We start from the raw sequence: 20,943 nt of genomic DNA on the forward strand, positions 1-20,943 counted from the left end.
ATAAATACATATTATACTCAGCGTATTTCCCACATTAATCATTACAAAGTACCTGCATCTTTCAGTGTTTTAAAATCAAGGCTGAATACTTTCTTCTTTGCCGCTGACTTTTATTAAATCAAATTCGAGACTTTTGATTCCTTTCAGCGTGACTGCAATGCATGATGGGATATATTGCTTTGGTTAGTGACCATCGGTTGTACACTACTTTTTGTGATGGATACTTTGAGTGCACTATATAGGGTGTAATAATCCTCACTAAGGTTTCGGACAGCACTACAAAATGGCGTCCCCACTATATAGTGCCCTATATATTGAGTAAGGAGCGATTTCGGACACGGCATGAGTAGAGAAAAAAAATGGTGGAGCGTGTTGCTGAACCAACCAAGGACGAAATAAAAACTCTACTCAGAAACGAAAACCCCAAAACTATAAAACGGCAACAAAATATGGAATAAAAGTATTTGATGTATCTTTTTCTTTTTTCCCAAATATTATTATTATTATTATTATTATTATTATTGCTTTTTTCACCAATTTCTACTGTCATTTTGTCAGTTTCTTTACATTCTAAGTGGAAATTATTTTCTTGGACAGTTGACATATAGTTCTTATTTATCAAATTTACAAAAAAAAGCCCTCTTTCTCAAAATCCAGTGAATGTGGATAGAATAAAACAATTATACCACTCAATCTTGTCGTACATGGCTTATAGCAGACCCTGCGTTATGCAATTTCATGGAATAACTGTTCATTAGTCTGAACAGATCATGCTCCTAATCTGACCTGGATGCACAACGGAAGAGTATTTACATTTATATGCCCATGTTTTTTTTACATTCAGAATGAATTCATTTTGTTTAGATGAAAGCAGTTGGATAGATGTGTGTTTATATGTCCCAAGCATAGAATCGGAATAAGATTTCTGACAGGCACACAATCCTGCATAGCTGGATTACTCTGCTCCGTAAAGATGGACGTAACGAGTCATCACTGTGCCTTTTTTAAGAAACTCAATAATCATGATTTTGCACTGGCGGGAATTAACCTCCAATGAAGCCACGTTTTTGGACCTCAAAATCTCCCATCAGACTGATCTTGCGTATGAAATTTTCACATTTTTCATGTAACTTGTCAATCACACAGAGTGTTCTAACATAATTAAATGTAACTGATGCACAGAAAACGAGCAGCTTCGGGGTGATGAAAGCAGAAATTCATTAGCTAGCCCAATGGGCAAGTACTGTAAAATGCTCCAGTGTGCTTTCCCAACCTTATCTTTTGCTTGTCTGGAAATCTAGTTGATTAGGCTGCTAAGTGGTAGCTAAAGTAATTTAATAATGTATAGTGAGATTATAAGCGAGATAAGTGCATTAATACAGTCCAGTGTTTTGGCTAGATGTGATGTTCTGTCTTTGCATTGTAAATTTATTATTCAAGTCAAGTTAGCATCTTCATTTTCATGACTGATTCTGAAATAATCTTTTGTCATACGTGAACGGTATCTAGTAATAGATCGTTTGCGCTTATGTCATGAATCTCCCATGATGCGCTCTGATTTTGTTGTGTCCGCCATCTTTGTGGTAAAGCGTCCACAGCGACCGAGGAGAGTACATTTGGGAAAAATTACAGTTTGCCAATGTATCAGGAATTGGGTAATAGTGACAAGGTCAGATACAGGGAAAAGATAAGGGTTGTTTTACAATCAGGGTACAAAGTTTGTGTCACAGGGGTCCAAAATTCAAATTGATTCAAACTGGTTCTTGTACCAGTTTTTAAGTGAAGGACAAGTTAAAGAACAGATAGGCATGTGTAATAGTTTGTATTATAACAAGATTAAGTGTAGCTTTAAGCAGGGCTGGGAGAAACTAATGAAGTGATTCTCGGAGAGGACTTTTTTTTTTGACAGTTCAGAATCCACTACTTCCATAGTGCTTTTAAATATAAGGCTGTAAGCTTTGTGTTAGTTGTCTCTAATATTTATGTCCCAATATCTTGACCACATTTTAGGATGAAAATAATCATTTTAGATATGTTATTTTATATTGAAAAATTAGCTGTCTCGGAGAGGACATTTTTTTGACACAATTACATACTAATTTGATCAAAATAGTCTGAAAACTTACTGGCATTCAACATTAAAACTTAACTATGTTTCCAATGATATGGAACCAAATATTTGTTTTATGGTATAAAGAATGATTTAAGTGCATCCCTTTTGGAGCTACCTGTGGTCAAAAAAGCACTTTTTCTAAATGACACGAGTAATTTTGCTAAATATGACATATATTGCCATACATTCACCAAAAATAACGTTATCACCACATTTTTTTTTGCATGGTAAATAGAGCTATCACAGGGCTACAGTAAACAACCAAGTTTATTTAGTCAAGCCTTTTGATATTGAAGATAATAAGTGTTAAATGTGATCTTTAGCTTGCGTACCCTGATTGTAAAACAACCCTTATGCTAGTCTAAAATGTTTGAGTATATAGGCTGACATTGTATATGTCGCTTTATTTTGAAGGATTATGCAGTTGATGCCTTAAAGTGCACATCACGGGTAAATTCAGGAGCGAGATCAATGTAATTCTCCTATTTTATATTAAACTTTGGTCAAATATCTGTAACATTCTGCATTCTCTGCAATTTTTTTACCTTGCGCAATACCAGAAAAATTCAGTTGAAATCAAGCCATTTGAGGCGAATTGGTCCACTTCTGAAAAAACTTGGCATTTGGATTTCCCAGCAAACATTGATTTTCATGACGTCATCTGCGGGACACCTCCCTCTGAATCCTACGTCAGCGCTGGTTTGTTTATGAGAAAACGACCTGGTGGTTTTCTGCAAATTTCTTCAACATTATCGCGTAATTATTAAAATGGTTAACAGATGTATCGTAGGAGGGTGTAGCAACACCAATCTTGATGGGATTAGTACTCATCGTTTCCCAAAAGACCGGACAATGAGAGAGAAATGGGAGCGCTTGGTCTACACAGGCTGTGCACTGAAACCGCGCAAAGCTCGTGCAGCCTGCTGGCGCTTCCGCAGGTAACGTCACGAATCTGGCTCCAGACTCCCTTGGGATTTTTCCAGACACGTTTTGTTATTTTATTTTTCTCTGCTGTAGACAGATGGCCTTGTGTAAAATTACCCTTCTGGATGAGTGTGTAAAGGGACATACTTTCATATTTAAAAAAAAAAAACGAAATTGGTCCAGAATATGCACTTTAATGGATGGTTAATAATGGAGGCTAGCTTGTTAAACGACTCTACACTGACCTGTTTCCCTGTAAAGGCCCAGTCACACAGCCAAAACTTACGATTTACGCATGAATTGCGCATAAATTTCGAGTCGTGCGCGATTCATCAGTGCTGTGCGTAATTCATAAGTTTTTTTGACGTGGAGCATCAGTAGTTGTCAGTGGATGTTCGACAAATCGGGTTTGTGCGCGATTCCAGGTTTTGAGCTGCTCAAAAATATTGATCACGCACAAGTATGCGCGATTGTGCGCCGTTTAACGTAATTCGTGCGTCCTTTGCCGTAGTTCTGACGCGGACAATGCGCGACATATGCGTGGACCGTTAGTGGTTGATCGCAAGAAATTTACCGCTACCGCGCACGTCGATGATTTTTCACTGACGAATAACGCACATATCACGCATGTCTCGCTGTAGTAACACGTACATTTCACTGATATCCACTGACATGCGCGCTCTATGCGTCGTTTATCAGTGCTAGTGTGCGGTTCATGCGTGCTTATACGTGGTTCATACGCAGTTTATGCGTGGAGTGTTCGTCAATAAAAAACAGAAATTGTCCCTCTTTTGACCCTATGCGCTGATGTGCGTGATTTGTAAGTGATTGTAAGTGATTTGTACGTAGTTCATGCGCAATTAATCGGTGATTTTCGACCACGCACACCCCCAAAAAATGGTCAATTTCTCCACTGACAATCACGCACAAGCCAACTTTATACGTGATTTATGCGTGATCGGCTGTGTGACTGGGCCTTTACTTTGGATGTCTTCCTTTTCTCTCTCTCCCTCCTTTCTCTCAGACCTACTTGAGTTGTAGTAATTGAATTATAAACCAGTTAGGATGTCACCTGCTCGACTTATGTGCTGTTAGTGAATTGAATAGTGCACCACTTTGAAGGCATTAATCCTGCATTCATATGTTTATAAGGAAACTTCATCAGAGCCTTGGTATAGCCAACCTGCTCATCTGTTTCAGTGCTGTTGCAAGAATCCTCTGTTCTTCTGGCGAGGGAGTTGCCTGGGCTGTGTTCAGATAAAATTCAACATATCGAATGGTTTTATGAAAGAGAAATGATTGATTATTGATGCATCATTCAGCAGTATAGAATGGCTTTGTAAATCAGTTTTACACATTTTGTGTGGGGGGGATATTTTTTCTTTCTTCACTTGTCAGTTACGTAAAATGTTCTTGCACAATCACTTTTTATACAAACTCAGGACCATGAGTTATAGCAGCAGTACAAAATACACTGATTAATGTTTGTGAGGTTTCCAGTACTCCCCTTAAAAGGGAACAAATGTATCGTACTGCTAGGGGCTGTTGCACAATGCTGCTATCCAAACATCATTGAACAGGAATAATTTGTCTTTTGGAACTCGTAGTAAATAACATTGACATCGAGCCAGTAGATCTGTGCCAGTGTATATACAGATGCTCGGATGATGATAATAAAAGGCTAATAAGTGCCCCAAATTCTTCGACATTCGCCTGTGAACAGGAACATCTCATCTCATTATCTCTAGCCGCTTTATCCTGTTCTACAGGGTCGCAGGCAAGCTGGAGCCTATCCCAGCTGACTACGGGCGAAAGGCGGGGTACACCCTGGACAAGTCGCCAGGTCATCACAGGGCTGACACTTAATAGACACAGACAACCATTCACACTCACATTCACACCTACGGTCAATTTAGAGTCACCAGTTAACCTAACCTGCATGTCTTTGGACTGTGGGGGAAACCGGAGCACCCGGAGGAAACCCACGCGGACACGGGGAGAACATGCAAACTCCACACAGAAAGGCCCTCGCCGGCCCCGGGGCTCGAACCCGGACCTTCTTGCTGTGAGGCGACAGCGCTAACCACTACACCACCATGCCGCCCTGAACAGGAACAGTGTACAAAAAGTTCTTTCACCTTAAGAGTAGATGTTATTCTTATTTATTTATTTGAATCATAGGATTAACTGGTGAACAGATATCAGGCAATAATATAATTAACAGTTATTCCACGAAATTGAGTTGTACATGAGCTGATATAAGCCATACGATGAGATTGTACGATGTACGATGAGATTGAGTAGAATAATTTTTTTATTCTATACACATTCACTGGATTTTGAGAAATGGAGCATTTTTATTTTTTGCAAAGTCAATAAATAAAAACTTTATATGAAACTTCTGACAAAATAAGTTCCGCTTAGCGGACACATGACAAATTGCAAAAATAAAAAAAGATATGTTCTTACCAGGGTGGCACGGTGGTGTAGTGGCCTCACAGCAAGAAGGTCCTGGGTTCGAGCCCCGGGGCCGGCGAGGGCCTTTCTGTGTGGAGTTTGCATGTTCTCCCCGTGTCCGCGTGGGTTTCCTCCGGGTGCTCCGGTTTCCCCCACAGTCCAAAGGCATGCAGGTTAGGTTAACTGGTGACTCTAAAATTGAGCGTAGGTGTGAATGTGAGTGTGAATGGTTGTCTGTGTCTATGTGTCAGCCCTGTGATGACCTGGCGACTTGTCCAGGGTGTACCCCGCCTTTCGCCCGTAGTCAGCTGGGATAGGCTCCAGCTTGCCTGCGACCCTGTAGAAGGATAAAGCGGCTAGAGATAATGAGATGAGATGAGATGTTCTTACCATCAAATACTTTCATTCCATATTTTTATTATACCCCTGCTCCGAAGACGGGGGGTTATACTGGTTTACCTCTGTCCATCCGTCCGTATCGCCGTCTGTCTGAAACACCCTTTTTCTCAGCAACCACAAATCATAGCTACTTGGGACCAAACTTCAGTTTGGGGTTCTATACCGTGTATACCGTTTTCAGGTCTTTACTTACTTGTTTCATAGTTAATTATTTGCTGAAGTCAACATTCATAATAAGTGTCCTATTCCTATTGCTTGCATTCTGATACAAGCGAGAGCGGGGGGATATGTAAGTGAGCAGTAACTCACAGTTGATCTTTGGGGGGGTTTACTTGTTTGTGGCTTCCTTCACTATAGAGATCTTGCAGTCACGTGACCGGAAAGTACACAACCGCCATCATGTCGGTCAAAAACACAGCTGAATACTGCTGCACTCGTGTGCAGAATGGATCAATTTCAACCGACGGACTACATGGCTCATTTTTCTAATGAACATATAACTAGATATATGTCTAAAATAAACGACCTACAGATTTGCGACCCTTATGGCTTACCGGACGGAGTTTTCACGACCGGATTTTGAACTGCCAGCGGAATACCCGGACGTGTATAATTACCTCATTAACTTTCCCTCGCTGTTCAGTGGTGAAGCACTGCGTGCTTATAAATCTTTGGACAGTTATCTCTACAGAAATTCAGGATTTGTCAGCGACTCAGATGTGGCATCTTGTAAACAAGAAAATGATCCTCACTGGATGGGTAAGTAAGTATTGAGTATAGCACTGACCAGCCGATTATAGAATAGAATAAGGTAATTCCAGTTGTAATTCCAAATCGTCCGTCTTGTTTACATGGATCTGGCGTTGGAGAGGTAGAGGCTTGGCAGTGGAGATTTGAGTAGCTGTTTTCTGAGCTTAGTCAACAGACCAGCTCTGCAGCCTCGCTTTTGCTTCGGCTCCCGGCGCCGCCTCCTTCGCTTTGCTTCCGATAACAATCCACGGAGACCCCGCTGGTCTCGCAATCTCGTCCGGAATGTTTTTTTTTTCTCGTCCGGAATGTTGTGCATGCGATGGAAATCGCTACAAACCGTCATTTTCTGCTGGAAACCAATGTCCAGTAAGTCCATACGGTTGTAGTGGATATTGAAGTCCGGTACAGACGAACAACACGCAAAAATACACACAAAAAACATAAAAAACGTGCACAGGTAGGGAGAGCTTGTAGCCCCAGCCGTTGTAGTAGAATTGTATATAGTAGGGTTTTCCAGAAGAAAAGGTAGAAGTAAAAGCAGAAGTAGAAGGCGGAATATGGCGTTTGACCTACAAGATGGCGTCTGTCACAATCTGGATCGGCTGTGATGTCACATGCAAGATCTCTATTGGCTGCTATTATGGAAATGGGCGTGACTGTTCTACTTCGTGCTTAAGGTAATACATCTCTTATAGGATTAACTCCAACACCTTGCTAAGAATTTCTCCGAAAACTTTTACAATGAATTTCTACTCTCTGCTTTTAACTCTTTTTTTTCCATTATGTAGACTTTGAAGACTATTTTTGAGAGAATGACTCTTCAAATGGGCGGCACGGTGGTGTAGTGGTTAGCGCTGTCGCCTTACAGCAAGAAGGTCTGGGTTCGAGCCCCGTGGCCGGCGAGGGCCTTTCTGTACAGAGTTTGCATGTTCTCCCCGTGTCCGCGTGGGTTTCCTCCGGGTGCTCCGGTTTCCCCCACAGTCCAAAGACATGCAGGTTAGGTTAACTGGTGACTCTAAATTGACCGTAGGTGTGAATGAGAGTGTGAATGGTTGTCTGTGTCTATGTGTCAGCCCTGTGATGACCTGGCGACTTGTCCAGGGTGTACCCCGCCTTTCGCCCGTAGTCAGCTGGGATAGGCTCCAGCTTGCCTGCGACTCTGTAGAACAGGATAAAGCGGCTACAGATAATGAGATGAGATGAGATGAGATGAGATTCTTCAGGTTCTCTGTATCAGGTGAAGAGTTTCATTAAATCGTCATTCTTTAAGCCACACCACCATACTGATGATATCCGTTCTGTTTGCTGTGAAATGTCAGATAAGTTGAATGTATCCCATCTCATTACTAGAAATTCTACTAAAACAGTTCCTAAGAGCTTCTCCTGTAAACCTCTTCACAGAACTGACGAGAAAGTTTTACTAAGGAAGTTAAGGGGTCGAGTTGAACGTTGAACCTGTTGCTCTGAATGACGGAGAGTTTCGTGAATGAGTGTCAATGGTGTTTGGCTGATGCAGAAAGCTGCTTGAAACTCCAAAGCACAACAGAATTAAAAAAAAAGTAAAAGAAAATGAAAGTGTTGCTGGTTACATAAATGTTAACAATAGATTAAATGACTGGATTTATAATGTCACGGTCATTGACATGGCTCTGCAGTATCCCAAAACTTAACTGTGCTGTTAATTACCAACAGCGGCCTTTTAGGATTGTTTGATTCAGTTTGAAGTACCATTTAAAGTGAATGTAATGCCTCTAAACCCCACTTTTTTCCTTGTATAAAGCAACAATCATTATGTTGATTGACCATGTGTTTTTGAACCATAGCTGATCCAAAAGGCCATAAATTAATGGAAAATCAATAAGATTAGCTGATTTTTACGGAATCTGCCAAGACTGAACCAGAAGATCCTGAAGGGGTGTGTGACGTCACACGTGTAACAATCCAGGTATCAATTTCGTTCCCGTGCGCAGCAGTGGTTAGACCAGTCTCGATATGCAATCATGTTTTGGAGAGAATTCTGATAGTGATTGGGATTCTTATATGTTGGATGAAGGGGCAGATGATTATTAATGATACTCTGAAGTAAATGCTTATCTTTTCAAGCCCCCAAGACGAGAAACTGCCAGTTCACTCAGTTCACAACAGTCCCACTCACTGCTGATAGCGCACCACTAGCCAGAGAGAATTGGAAACACAGACTACGTTTACATGCACATCCAAATCGAGCTGCTGTCGGTAATCGAGCTAAGGGTCCCAGCAGGGGTGCCAGAGAAATCCAATCCTACATGCACACAAGGAAATCGAGCTATTGTGTGAGGTACATTGTGCACCCGAGCCACAGGTGGCGCTACACGCCCCATCGTGTTGGTACACTTGCGGTTGTCATCATGAAGAAGAGCTATTCAAGAGTATAAACAAAGTTATCAGCAGTGTTGCCAGATACTGCTGACGTTTTCCAGCCCAAAACATGTTCAAATCCGCCAAAATGCACTTAAAACCACTCAATCTGGCAACACTGGCAGTTCTGTGTTCACAAGTTCCGTGTTCAAGCTGTTAGGCTTGCTCTAAAAGACTGTATGGCTACAAACTGTCCTGCGCAGACCACTGTTTTGTAAGACAACTTATTTTGCACAATTGTATATTTTTCTAAAGTCCATTTTTTGCTTACAAAAAAATATTTTTCTAAAGTCCATTTTTTGCTTACAATTTAACTTATGTCTTAATAAACACACAAAAAGTTCAATTGTTTTGTTTTTATTGACATTCTTCAGATGTTGGACATCTATATACACACACACAAATACAGTGACTTGTTTATGTACACAATTCACAGCTATGCAACAGCTGTACAGATGTATTTGGTGATACAGTAAGTGAGCTAAATTTTAACAGTGCAAACAATGCCACAAAAAGAAAAGATTCATGCCGTTGTCATGCCGACCGAGGCTGTTGTGTTTCCCGCTTGTGGTCTCGTCACTTCCTGAAGGGGCAGTGCTGAAGTAAGTAGCTCGACTAGGTAGCTCAATAGGGTTTACATGCACTAAGTAGCTCAGCAGAAATCGCATAATCTAGGTCGTGTAGCTCGATTCCGAGAAATCAAGTTCGGTTCAATTTCAGCCGAATTAAGGTGTATACATGGCATTTTGAACTTCGATTTCAGTCGAGCAACGGCAGAAATTCGATTTTCTCTATGTGCATGTAAACGCACTGACAGACTGGTTTGTGGATTTTTATTCTAAGCTGGCCAGTGCAAAATATAGGGAAAATATTTACATGCACCTCAGTAAATGTAGAAATGTAATCTTTAAAACATACACTTATTCAGTGTAATTATCAAAAGAAAATATGAAGTGGGCGATTAATAGGGGACTTGACTAACTGTCCCAATGTCAGATCAAATGTTATTTATTAAATCAATAGGTTTCTTTTTTGCTCCAGTAATTCCCATGTGGTTGTTCTGGTGATGAACACTTGATGAATCAGATTTATTATTAGTAGGTGACACGAAATCTGCCCGCTTCATTTGCACAAACCTCACCCACTGCCGCATTAGATTAGTGTCATTTCTTGGAATTTCGTGAACCAAATGTCCTGTTGTATATGAATTTGATCATCCAAACACAACGCAGCGCTTTTTATATCGTTATTTTTGTAAGATTCCAACAACAATATCCAATTTCAGTGAGTAAACAATCTTGGAGTCAGATGAACCGAAATGACTCAGAAAACTGGGGTTCCACGTGTGACGTCATGTGAGATTAGCCCTGAGGCAAGGCTGCCTTTTTCCGGGATCCGGATGCCATGATTTATTGATAGTTTTGTGCTTGATGATAAAGTAACAAAGAAATATTATTTTCCCCCTGCTTTATTAATTAATTTTAGTCGTTACTAATGATATATCTCGTCTCGTCTCGTCTCGTCTTCTTCCGCTTATCCGCGACCCGCGACTAATGATATATATTCATTTTAAAGCATTACAATAAGGCATGGTGGCACGGTGGTGTAGTGGTTAGTGCTGTCGCCTCACAGCAAGAAGGTCCGGGTTCGAGCCCCGTGGCCGGCGAGGGCCTTTCTGTGTGGAGTTTGCATGTTCTCCCCGTGTCCGCGTGGGTTTCCTCCGGGTGCTCCGGTTTCCCCCACAGTCCAAAGACATGCAGGTTAGGTTAACTGGTGACTCTAAATTGACCGTAGGTGTGAATGTGAGTGTGAATGGTTGTCTGTGTCTATGTGTCAGCCCTGTGATGACCTGGCGACTTGTTCAGGGTGTACCCCACCTTTTGCCCATAGTCAGCTGGGATCGGCTCCAGCTCGCCTGCGACCCTGTGGAAGGATAAAGCGGCTACAGATGATGAGATGAGATGAGACAATAAGGCATTACTTACACTTTAATAGTAATGTACAGTGGGACCCCCGGCTCTGCAGGGGATACGTTCCAGTAGCGAACGTGTATATAAAGGTTGTTTTTCGTGTACCTGCATAACTATGATGTTTAATTTATAAATTACACACAATAAGACATCGCAGTAAAATAATTAACAATATACAGGGTGTTTTTAAAAAAATTTGACATTTCACAGTCTAATAACTTTACCAATTCTCGTTCAGTTGACCTCAAATTTTAACAGCATGTGTGGAAACAGATCAATATTTTGTTTTAATGTTTTTGTTTTTATATTTTTAGGTATAGAAATGCCATTCACTGGGATGTTGACATCTAAATATCAAATTTTTTGAAACAGCCTGTACTGTAATAAGTTGTGTGAATGTGGTGTGTCGTCCCCCCCCCCCAGCTAATACAGAGGTTCCACTGTAATAAAATTTCCGGACATGTCAGTTAAGCAATGTTGTGGGAGGATGGCCGTCGTGATTGCTTAACCTGTATGATTCAATGTCAGTGTATGTGTCACACAGATGATCTGTCTTCATGTTCATTACACTACAAGCTTGACGTGTAATACGTATCCATTGTATTAATACAAACTCTACTGACGATAGTAAACGAATATAACATAATGACAAGAAAGTCAATGTTAATGCAGACAGAGTGACGAGGCCCCGGTGAGGTTTGTGATGTTTTCTTCAGGTGATGAGACAGAGGCCCCTTTCACATCTGGGATTAACATGTGTACTGGGTGATCAGGATAGCTCTGCCATTTATTGTGTCTCCACACACGTATTAAGTGGCTACATGTGATAAGCCCTCACTTCCCTGCTTTATATGCAAATAAATACATATATCATTTACATTTGCAAAGACCAGATGTGTTTTGTTTAACCAGCGGGAGGAGGCAATGCATGTCCTATGCCTTTTAGCCAATATCACATAGTTTTCTGGCAGATGAAAATATCATGGGTCAAAATGTCCATTGGGAAATATGCCAAATAAATACCTTCATTATGAAGCATATGAAATGGCCAATATTGTGTGACCTGTAACATATTTTGGCAAGACAGTTCAATGTATGTTATGCAAAATATATATATATTTATTTTTACCAGCTGGGAGGTCCGTATCGTGAAATACCGTGATTCTTGAAAGTACTGACCGAGGCCCTCTGGACTGAGGTCAGTATTCAAGGCCGAGATCACAGTATTTCACCATACGGACCGACCTTAAGCTGGTAAATAATATATTTATTTTTTCTTTACCAAATTCTAACAGAAAACGAGAGCGCCCGAAAGGGAAAACCGAGCTGAAGCGAGCCACCATTTTGAATCCTTATTCATGGCTGTAATGCAAATTGCTTCCTCCTCGGTATACAAGTGCACTTCCATGGCAGGAAAAAAAAACCCTACATTTTCCTGCCTATGTAGTCCCCTATTTATACAAAATTGAGTCATTCAGGATTCAGCCTTGTTTTTGCTCGGCATTAGCAAGTTACAGGTGTGTAGCTTTCTCCTGAAATGTTTTCTTTTATTTCTTCTTCCTCAGGGTAGTAAAACTCGCTTTCGCTGTGAAGACTGTCGTTATCACTATCCATGCTGTAAAATTAATGCTATTTTCCTGAGAAATGCTGGCAAAAACGTATAAGGTTTTTGATAATCTTATAAATAAATCGTATAAAAAAAAGATAAATGTTGACAAAAAATGCTACTATGTTTGTTGCTGTTGTGAACGAGCGAGTCGCCAGAGGTCCGTAACCAGGGTCCGTACCGTAGGATATAGACCCGCTCGCCAGCCAATCAGAGCACAGGATTTGGACCGCGAAAAAAATAATCTATATTATTGCCTCAGAGATTCACTTGTTTGGTCATGTGACTAAACATTGCATGAGATCAAAAGCCTATAGCATCCTGCTGAACTCCGAGCAACAGCCTATTAGCACAACTCCAAAATGTTAAAGCAGATATCCCTCAGCCAGTTTTTAAAAACAAGAAGTGATGGTGCATAAAAGCATCAAGCGCCTAAAGAAATGGAAGATGTGGACACACATGCCCCCCCCCCCCCCCCCCCCAAAAAAAAAAAAAAATTGTACATTTAATATAGGTGAATGTTTTTATTTAATAAAATAGCAAGGCTATTTTTATTTCGGTATTATGGAATGTGTTCAGTTCACAAAGTTTACAAAGAGTTGCAAAGTGTTCATTCATGCTGACTACTTTTAATAAAATCCATCCACTGGGTTATAGCGTTTTGTTTTCTTGCTGTTTAAATGTCGGCTTTTTTCCAGCTGTTTAAAACATGCCTGGTAATCGTTCTCTATGGCTGGAATTCTGGAATATTAATGGTGCTATTGGTCATCAAAAAAGTCGAGCGTAAACTCTGGTGCCAAGTCTGCCATAAATTAAAGCATTTAAATTAAATATGTAAAGCATTTAGCGGTGTGACATCATTGTTGCCTGATGTCACACCGTTGTCATATGACACCATTGTTATGGGAATGAGTATGTACTTCCTCTGACACAGCAGACATCAGATGAGTAGGTGTTCCTTCAGTGTGACCCAGGACACATTTACGTACACGCTGCTAAGAGTGTGGTGCTATGCAGCCCAGACCACCTCCAGATGTGGGCTAATAGATCAGATCCCAGTGTGCGTTTGGGATGTATTTGACCCCCTTCACACCTGTACTTGGAATGCTCTCTACTTCACCCAGGATGCATGATATCAGGTCTAAAGGGGTCCAGAGGCAGAGTGTGGATGATGCTGATGGTCAAAGTGAGAACTCGTATCCCACTGTAAAATGTTAATTCTTTAGAATTGGGCCGTAGTGTGGATTTTCCATATGTTAATTAGGTTATAAATGTAGACATACTGTAGGCGTGACATCTCATTATCTGTAGCCGCTTTATCCTGTTCTACAGGGTCGCAGGCAAGCTGGAGCCTATCCCAGCTGACTACGGGCGAAAGGCGGGGTACACCCTGGACAAGTCGCCAGGTCATCACAGGGCTGACACATAGACACAGACAACCATTCACACTCACATTCACACCTACGGTCAATTTAGAGTCACCAGTTAACCTAACCTGCATGTCTTTGGACTGTGGGGGAAACCGGAGCACCCGGAGGAAACCCACGCGGACACGGGGAGAACATGCAAACTCCGCACAGAAAGGCCCTCGTCGGCCACGGGGCTCAAACCCAGACCTTCTTGCTGTGAGGCGACAGCGCTAACCACTACACCACCGTGCCGCCCCAGGCGTGACATCTTTCATTCAAATGAGAATTAAATATTTAAATTCAATTTTCACCGTTTTTAGTTTCTGGGGTAACCAGATTCTAAAAGGCTAAAAGTTACTTGTGATTAAGAAGTGCAAATAAGGCACCAATTTCAGTTCAGAAAAGTGTACGGTTTTCAGAATTCTGTCAAAAATATCTAACTTGATGTGACGTGTGATGGGTATTTTTTCCAGGCTGAGAGATCTTGGGTTATTTCTACAGAGCCTCTTACGGGAGGGAAACGATTGCATAATCTTTCCAGACACAGGAATGCTCAGTGTGGAAAAATGGCTAATTCTTCATGTCAAACAGGAAATACTGAGCTCCTTATATATGTAAAATTAATCCCCGGTGAATAGGGCTTTAGTGATTTCGGAGTCCTCTGAATATTCTCAGTCCTAGGACCTGATATTTAGTGCGAAACTACTTTGTGAATTACTTTTAGACAGAAAAATACATGCTATTTTTAGGATTAAGACAAACATTTTAAAAGATCTTTCTCTTAAATATTCCAGTTAGGACCCAGTGAATGTGGATATAATAAAAGTTATTCCACTCAATCTTGTTGTACATGGCTTATAGCCGACTCAGCATTACGTACCTCGTTGGCTGTCAGCTCATGTATGACTCAATTTCGTGGAATAATGTGTGGGTGTGTGTGTGATGTGTGTGTGTATGTATATGTGTGTGTGTATATATATATATATATATATATATATATAACAGTTGTGGTCAGAATTTACATACAGTGATGTCATCTTGGATATGAATGTCATGGCAATATTTGGGCTTTCAGTGATTTCTCTGAACTGTTCTTTTTCTGTAGCAGAATGATTGTACAGCATACATCTTTAAAAAAAAAAGTGAATTCTGTGCACAATTTTCTTTGGGTTTTCTGAAATCAACACAGGGTCAAAATTATACATGCAGGGTCAAAAATTTACATATACTCAGATTATTAATTCAGAGGTGCTGAGACTTCCAAAATGTCTCTTATCTTGCCAAGGCCTCTTAACTTCCTGTTAGTGATCATGATTGACTACAGCTGGTAGCTTCTCTGTGCCTTCATAAAAAGGGTTTGTTTACAGCACTCATTGGATTGACCAACACACAGTAAAATGGGAAAGGCCAAGGAGCTCAGTACAGATCTGAGAAAGAGGATTGCAGATGTACACAACTCAGGAATGTCTCTTGGAGCCATTTCTAAACTACTGCAGATCCCAAGATCAGTTCAAACAATTGTAAGTTACTGGGAGGTGTAGTCACTTTGCCAAGTCACTTTGCTTAAAGAAAACCCAAACTGTCACCCTCAGCTGAAAGGAAATTGATTCGGATGGTCAGGAACCACCATGGCACAGCCCTGCCATGAACTGGAAGCTGATGGATCACTGTCTACAGTTCAGTCAGTTTTAGATCACCATGGACTAAGAGGCTGCTATCCAAGAAATAACCCCATGCTCCAAAATTGACACCTTCAAGCTTAACTAAAGTTTGCAACTGACCACATGGACAAAGAAAAAAGCCTTCTGGAGGATAGCTGTATGGTCAGATGAGACAAAGATCGAGTTGTTTTGGCCACGATGACCACCATGTACAGAGGGACAGTGTACCAGCTGGTGGTGGTGGTTGGATCATCATGCTCTGGGGCTGTTTTTCTGCCAGTGGAACTGGTTCATTGCACAAAGTGGATGGAATAATGAAGGAGGAGGACTACCTCAGAATTATTCAGCATAACCTCAAACCATTGGAAACTTGAACATGATTGGAAGTTACAACAGGACAATGAACCAAAACATGCATCAGAGCTGGTTGTGGAGGATAAAGCAGACTAACATTAAGCTTAAAACAAGCCCTGACTTCAACCTTATTGAAAATATATGGACTGTGCTTCTAAGTCGAGTCCATGGCAAGAAAAAAAAAAATTTAATTGCACTCTACCAATTCTACCATGAAGAGTCATGAAATATCCAACCAGAATTCTGCCAGAAGATTGTTCATGGTAAACAAAAAATGTTTGGTCAAGGTGAATCTTGTGAAGATACATTTTACCCAAATATTAGGTGTGTTGTATGTATATTTTTGACCCTGTATGTATACTTTTGCCCGTGTTGATTTCAGAAAACCCAAAGAAAATTGTGCACCGAATACTAGTTTTTTAACACTATTTTATTTGAGCTGTTTCTTTTAAATACTTGATGATTTTTGAGGTTTTGTTTTTGAGTAGAGTTTTTATTTCGTCCTTGGTTGGTTCAGTAATGTGCTCCGCCATTTTGTTTTTCTCTACTCACGGTACATGAGCCGATAGCCTAGTAGTAGAGTAGCTAATCGGAGTGTGTGATTGCTCTTATCCAGTGAATGTGGACTTTTATTTATTTATATATATGAGAGAGAAATGCACAAGAGTAAGTCAAAAAATTCTAAGACAGATGTTATCATTTCAAAAGGTGTGAAAGAAATCCCCCAGAATTCTCTAATGGAAACACCGCTTGCAGAAGTGTTTAGACTTAAATGGAGGATATGTAGAGAAATAGCTTTATTTTCATAATTTTTTTTTTCAATTTGTCTTAGAACTTTTTGATTTACCCTCGTATAATGACACACCCCCTACTCGCCCCTCCTTTGGGCAGTCTTTCCCCCCCATCAAGCTTGGGTCCTCTACCAGAGGCCTGGGAGTTTGAGGGTCCTGTGCAGTATCTTAGCTGTTCCTAGGACTGCACTTTTCTGGATAGAGACCTCAGCTGTTGTTCCTGGGATCTGGAAGAGTGGCTCCAACAGTTTGGGGGTTGCTGCACCGACGTCTCCTATCACCACTGTTGTCTTCATCTTCCACATCTTTTCTAGCTCTTCTTTCAGCCCTTGATACTTCTCTAGCTTCTCAAGTTCCTTTTTCTTGATGTTATTGTCACTTGGTTTTGCCACATCTATCACCACAGCCTTGTTCTTCCATTCGTCCACCACTACCATGTCCGGTTGGTTAGCTATTACCAGTTTGTCTGTCTGTATCTGGAAGACCCACAGGATCTTAGCTTGGTCATTCTCAACCACCTTCGGAGGTGTGTCCCATTTTGACCTTGGGACTTCCAGTCCATACTCAGCACAGATGTTTCTGCACACTATGCCAGCCACTTGGTTATGGCGTTCCATGTATGCTCTTCCTCCTAGCATCTTACACCCTGCTGTTATGTGCTGGATTGTCTCGGGGGCATCTTTGCACAGTCTGCACCTGGGGTCCTGCCTCATGTGGTAGACCCCAGCCTCTGTCGAGCTTGTGCTTGGGGCCTGTTCTTGTGTAGCTTTATCCACTGGTAGGATTTTTCAGTATCAGCTACTTCTTCTATCTGCCAGTGGTACATCCTGTGCAGTGGTTTACCTTTCCATGATGTCTTTCTTGCACTTCCTTCTCAGGTTTCTGCTGCCTGAGGTATTCACTAAGCACTTCATCATTCAGGGCCACCTCCCTGATGTACTCGTGGATCTTTTGTTGTTTCATTTTGGATAGTCGCTCTGACGCTCGCTAGTCCTTAGCCTCCTTCATTCCTCTTGGCGTACAGCCTCAGGACGCTGGACTTGGGGTGAAACCCTCCATGCATGATCAGTTGTTTTCTTGTCCTGATGTTGGTGGTGTCTATCTCTTCCTTCGGCCAGCTTATGTCAGCAGGGAATCCAATGACTGGTAGGGCATAGGTGATTTTATATATAACATATGTTCTCTTAATTATAAAGAAGTGTTTATTTTTACATGAATACGTTCCTTTGTATAATCATGTTTGATTAGATACCAGCTGCTTTAGTAAGAAATAGGATTAGCTAATTGTAAACATTTCTGATCGCCACTATAAGCACAGAGATACTGAGGTGAGAGTCGGAGAGGGAGCCTGCTGGAGGTTACTGCAAAATAAAAGTAGATCAGGATTTATAATATAAGCTGTAATTTCCCCTGATATTCACCGGTTACTTTAATAGGTTTCAGTGGAATTGCCAAGGTATTTTATGGCAATGTTGTTAATATATAAAAATTCATAAATCTGAAAGCTTGTTTGAGAGTGGATTATCATTTAAGGCACGTATGAGGGGGAAAAACGGCTTCCGCCTGTCAGTTTCAGTTAAGCACTGTAAGGTGAGGTTATGCATGCTGTACAATGGCAGTCGTTACACTATAGATAGTTTTCACATGATGTCACAGAGTCGGGGATTCCCTAGTGGCGGCCATCTTGCGGGTCAAGCTTACCGTACGGGTCACTGAGCACACATTGTAACGCGCGAGTACAAAGTCTTCAAAAGAACCCAAGCAGGCTATTTAAAGCTAGCAATGGTGCACACCTGTTGTATTCACAGCTGTCGTAATAGGTCAGATGATGACGTCAAGCGGAGCTTTTATGGAATTCCCACTGTACGGGAGCACGAAGGCGAGCAAACAAAGAAACTCAGCATACAAAGGAGAAATCTATGGCTTGCGAGAATCAGCCGCAAGGATTATCAGCCTTCCAAACACAGCAAAGTCTGCTCCGATCATTTTATAAGTGGTAAGTTGTTTAAATAAACAATCAATTGTGTTTAAGTTTGTTTTTGGAAACCAAAACATCGTGTAAACAATCTCTGGAGGATGCCTAACTGGAACTGACATGGTACTGTAATACCACTAATGGATGTAAAATTTGTCTTAAATCAACTCGATATTATACACACACATATATTTATATGCAGTGTTGAGAGCTCTAAAATTCCAATGTTTACATACCTTGGCTGTTATTAGGACACGGCTCTCACTGGTTTTTATATGGCGGACTTTGCGGACCCAGCCACAGACAAAATAATTGTATGACTCCAGCGACTTGTATGCTTTGAGGTTGTCAAGTGTATAGGCACTTTTACTATTCACGAAATAGTTCACAATATCAGGGTACGATATGGATGGCAGCCCTGCATAGTCACTTGAAAATGCTTCTTTGTCCACTTCGTAGGGGTCAATTCCCCCAATCAAGGCCAGTTTGGCTGCATACCGTTGTCGTGAGATGTCGTCCAATGTATCCATATACTTCCGTTTGCTTGATTTTGCCGACATTGATCTCTATTTTAGAAAACTGACTATATAACTTTATAAATTCGTCCGAGATAACGTAGCCGGGGCGGCATGGTGGTGTAGTGGTTAGCGCTGTCGCCTCACAGCAAGAAGGTCCTGGGTTCGAGCCCCGTGGCCGGCGAGGGCCTTTCTGTGCGGAGTTTGCATGTTCTCCCCGTGTCCGCGTGGGGTTCCTCCGGGTGCTCTGGTTTCCCCCACAGTCCAAATACATGCAGGTTAGGTTAACTGGTGACTCTAAATTGACCGTAGGTGTGAATGTGAGTGTGAATGGTTGTCTGTGTCTATGTGTCAGCCCTGTGATGACCTGGCGACTTGTCCAGGGTGTACCCCGCCTTTCGCCCGTAGTCAGCTGGGATAGGCTCCAGCTTGCCTGCGACCCTGTAGAAGGATAAAGCGGCTAGAGATAATGAGATGAGATGAGATAACGTAGCCGGTAATAGCGATGGTCCGTTTTGTTTGCCCTGCAAGATGGCGGCTGGAGGGCGTTCCCCAGAATGCCGTGACGTCAGTGAAAACTATCTATAGATCGTCTGTGAATTCTGGATCATGTGGAAATGTTGAGTGGTAGTTTTTTTTTTTTTTGGCTGTTTCAGTATTATTTTTTTTCCCTCCGAGTTCACATGGGCTGAAGGAAATGAGGCTGTGGTTTAGATTAAAAAAAATGTTTTTGACCATTTACCGAGGTTCATCTTTCATACTTTTGCCGTTAGCCATGTGTGCTAGCTCATATCTAAACAAATGGACATGCTGTTGCATTGATGCATGATGTAATCATGGAGACAGGTCCTGGCAGAGAGCTGTGTACGTCTTTGCAGATATATAGCCTTTGTTCGTAGTAATAAAGGGTTATTGTAGAACTGATGAGCAGAACCGAAATTCAGGTTTTGTCTTTTTTTTTTAATTTAATTTTTTTTTAATGGGTACCTAGTATCTGACATGTTGGATTACGGTCTAATTTGGAATTGAGATTCGGTTCCCAACCCTAATGTTCAATGATTTACCTAAATTTGTGAATCAGAGTAAGGCTGATCCATAGTCGTGCTAATTTAATGCATCTTTTGAATACAGATAGACACTAGATTACACTCGATTGGCATCTCTTTAGAATAAACCAGAATGTTGCTGTTTGGTCCAAGTTGTAACTGTGCTGTTATTTGGCTTTTTCTAAACTCGTATCCAGAACCTTTGAGTACCAGTCACTGAGTCAGACAAAGAGCTGCTCAGTGTTTTTCACTTGCTTTGTGTGGGGTTTACCACTCCCCAGCCGATCTCCTGAACTGTCTGCATTGTTTGGACTGGTTCAGCCCCACCCATGATCTACAAGGTTAATAATTCTGAGGACAGACACATTCACCGAGATCCTGAGTAAAAACAGCCTGAGCAAAACAGTTGCCTGAGATTCTGTCTGCTTTCACACCACTTGTGTTTATCAAGTGGTTTGGATGCGAGTACGAGGATGGACAGTTAAAACCAAGAAATACCCAACTTGGGTAAGAAAATGTTGAATTAGCATGCTGCTTTAGACAGGATTTGTATAAAATTATAGTGTGTCTGCTGAT

General features: G+C 41.3%; 1 protein-coding gene across 3 annotated transcripts in view; it reads left to right on the plus strand.

Moving 5' to 3' along the window:
* nck2a (NCK adaptor protein 2a) overlaps positions 1 to 20,943 on the plus strand; it is a 114,486-nt gene that overhangs the window by 13,901 nt on the left and 79,642 nt on the right. The window contains exon 1 of one of the 3 annotated variants that reach the window (XM_060928735.1): positions 20,761 to 20,874. The exons of the other annotated variants lie outside the window; for them this stretch is intronic. The gene's annotated coding sequence lies outside the window, so the exon portion shown is untranslated. Of the gene's footprint in view, positions 1 to 20,760; positions 20,875 to 20,943 lie in introns of those variants that run through there. 3 annotated transcript variants of the gene reach the window in all.

The sequence above is a fragment of the Neoarius graeffei genome, chromosome 9 (assembly GCF_027579695.1).
Source record: "Neoarius graeffei isolate fNeoGra1 chromosome 9, fNeoGra1.pri, whole genome shotgun sequence".
NCBI lineage: Eukaryota > Metazoa > Chordata > Actinopteri > Siluriformes > Ariidae > Neoarius > Neoarius graeffei.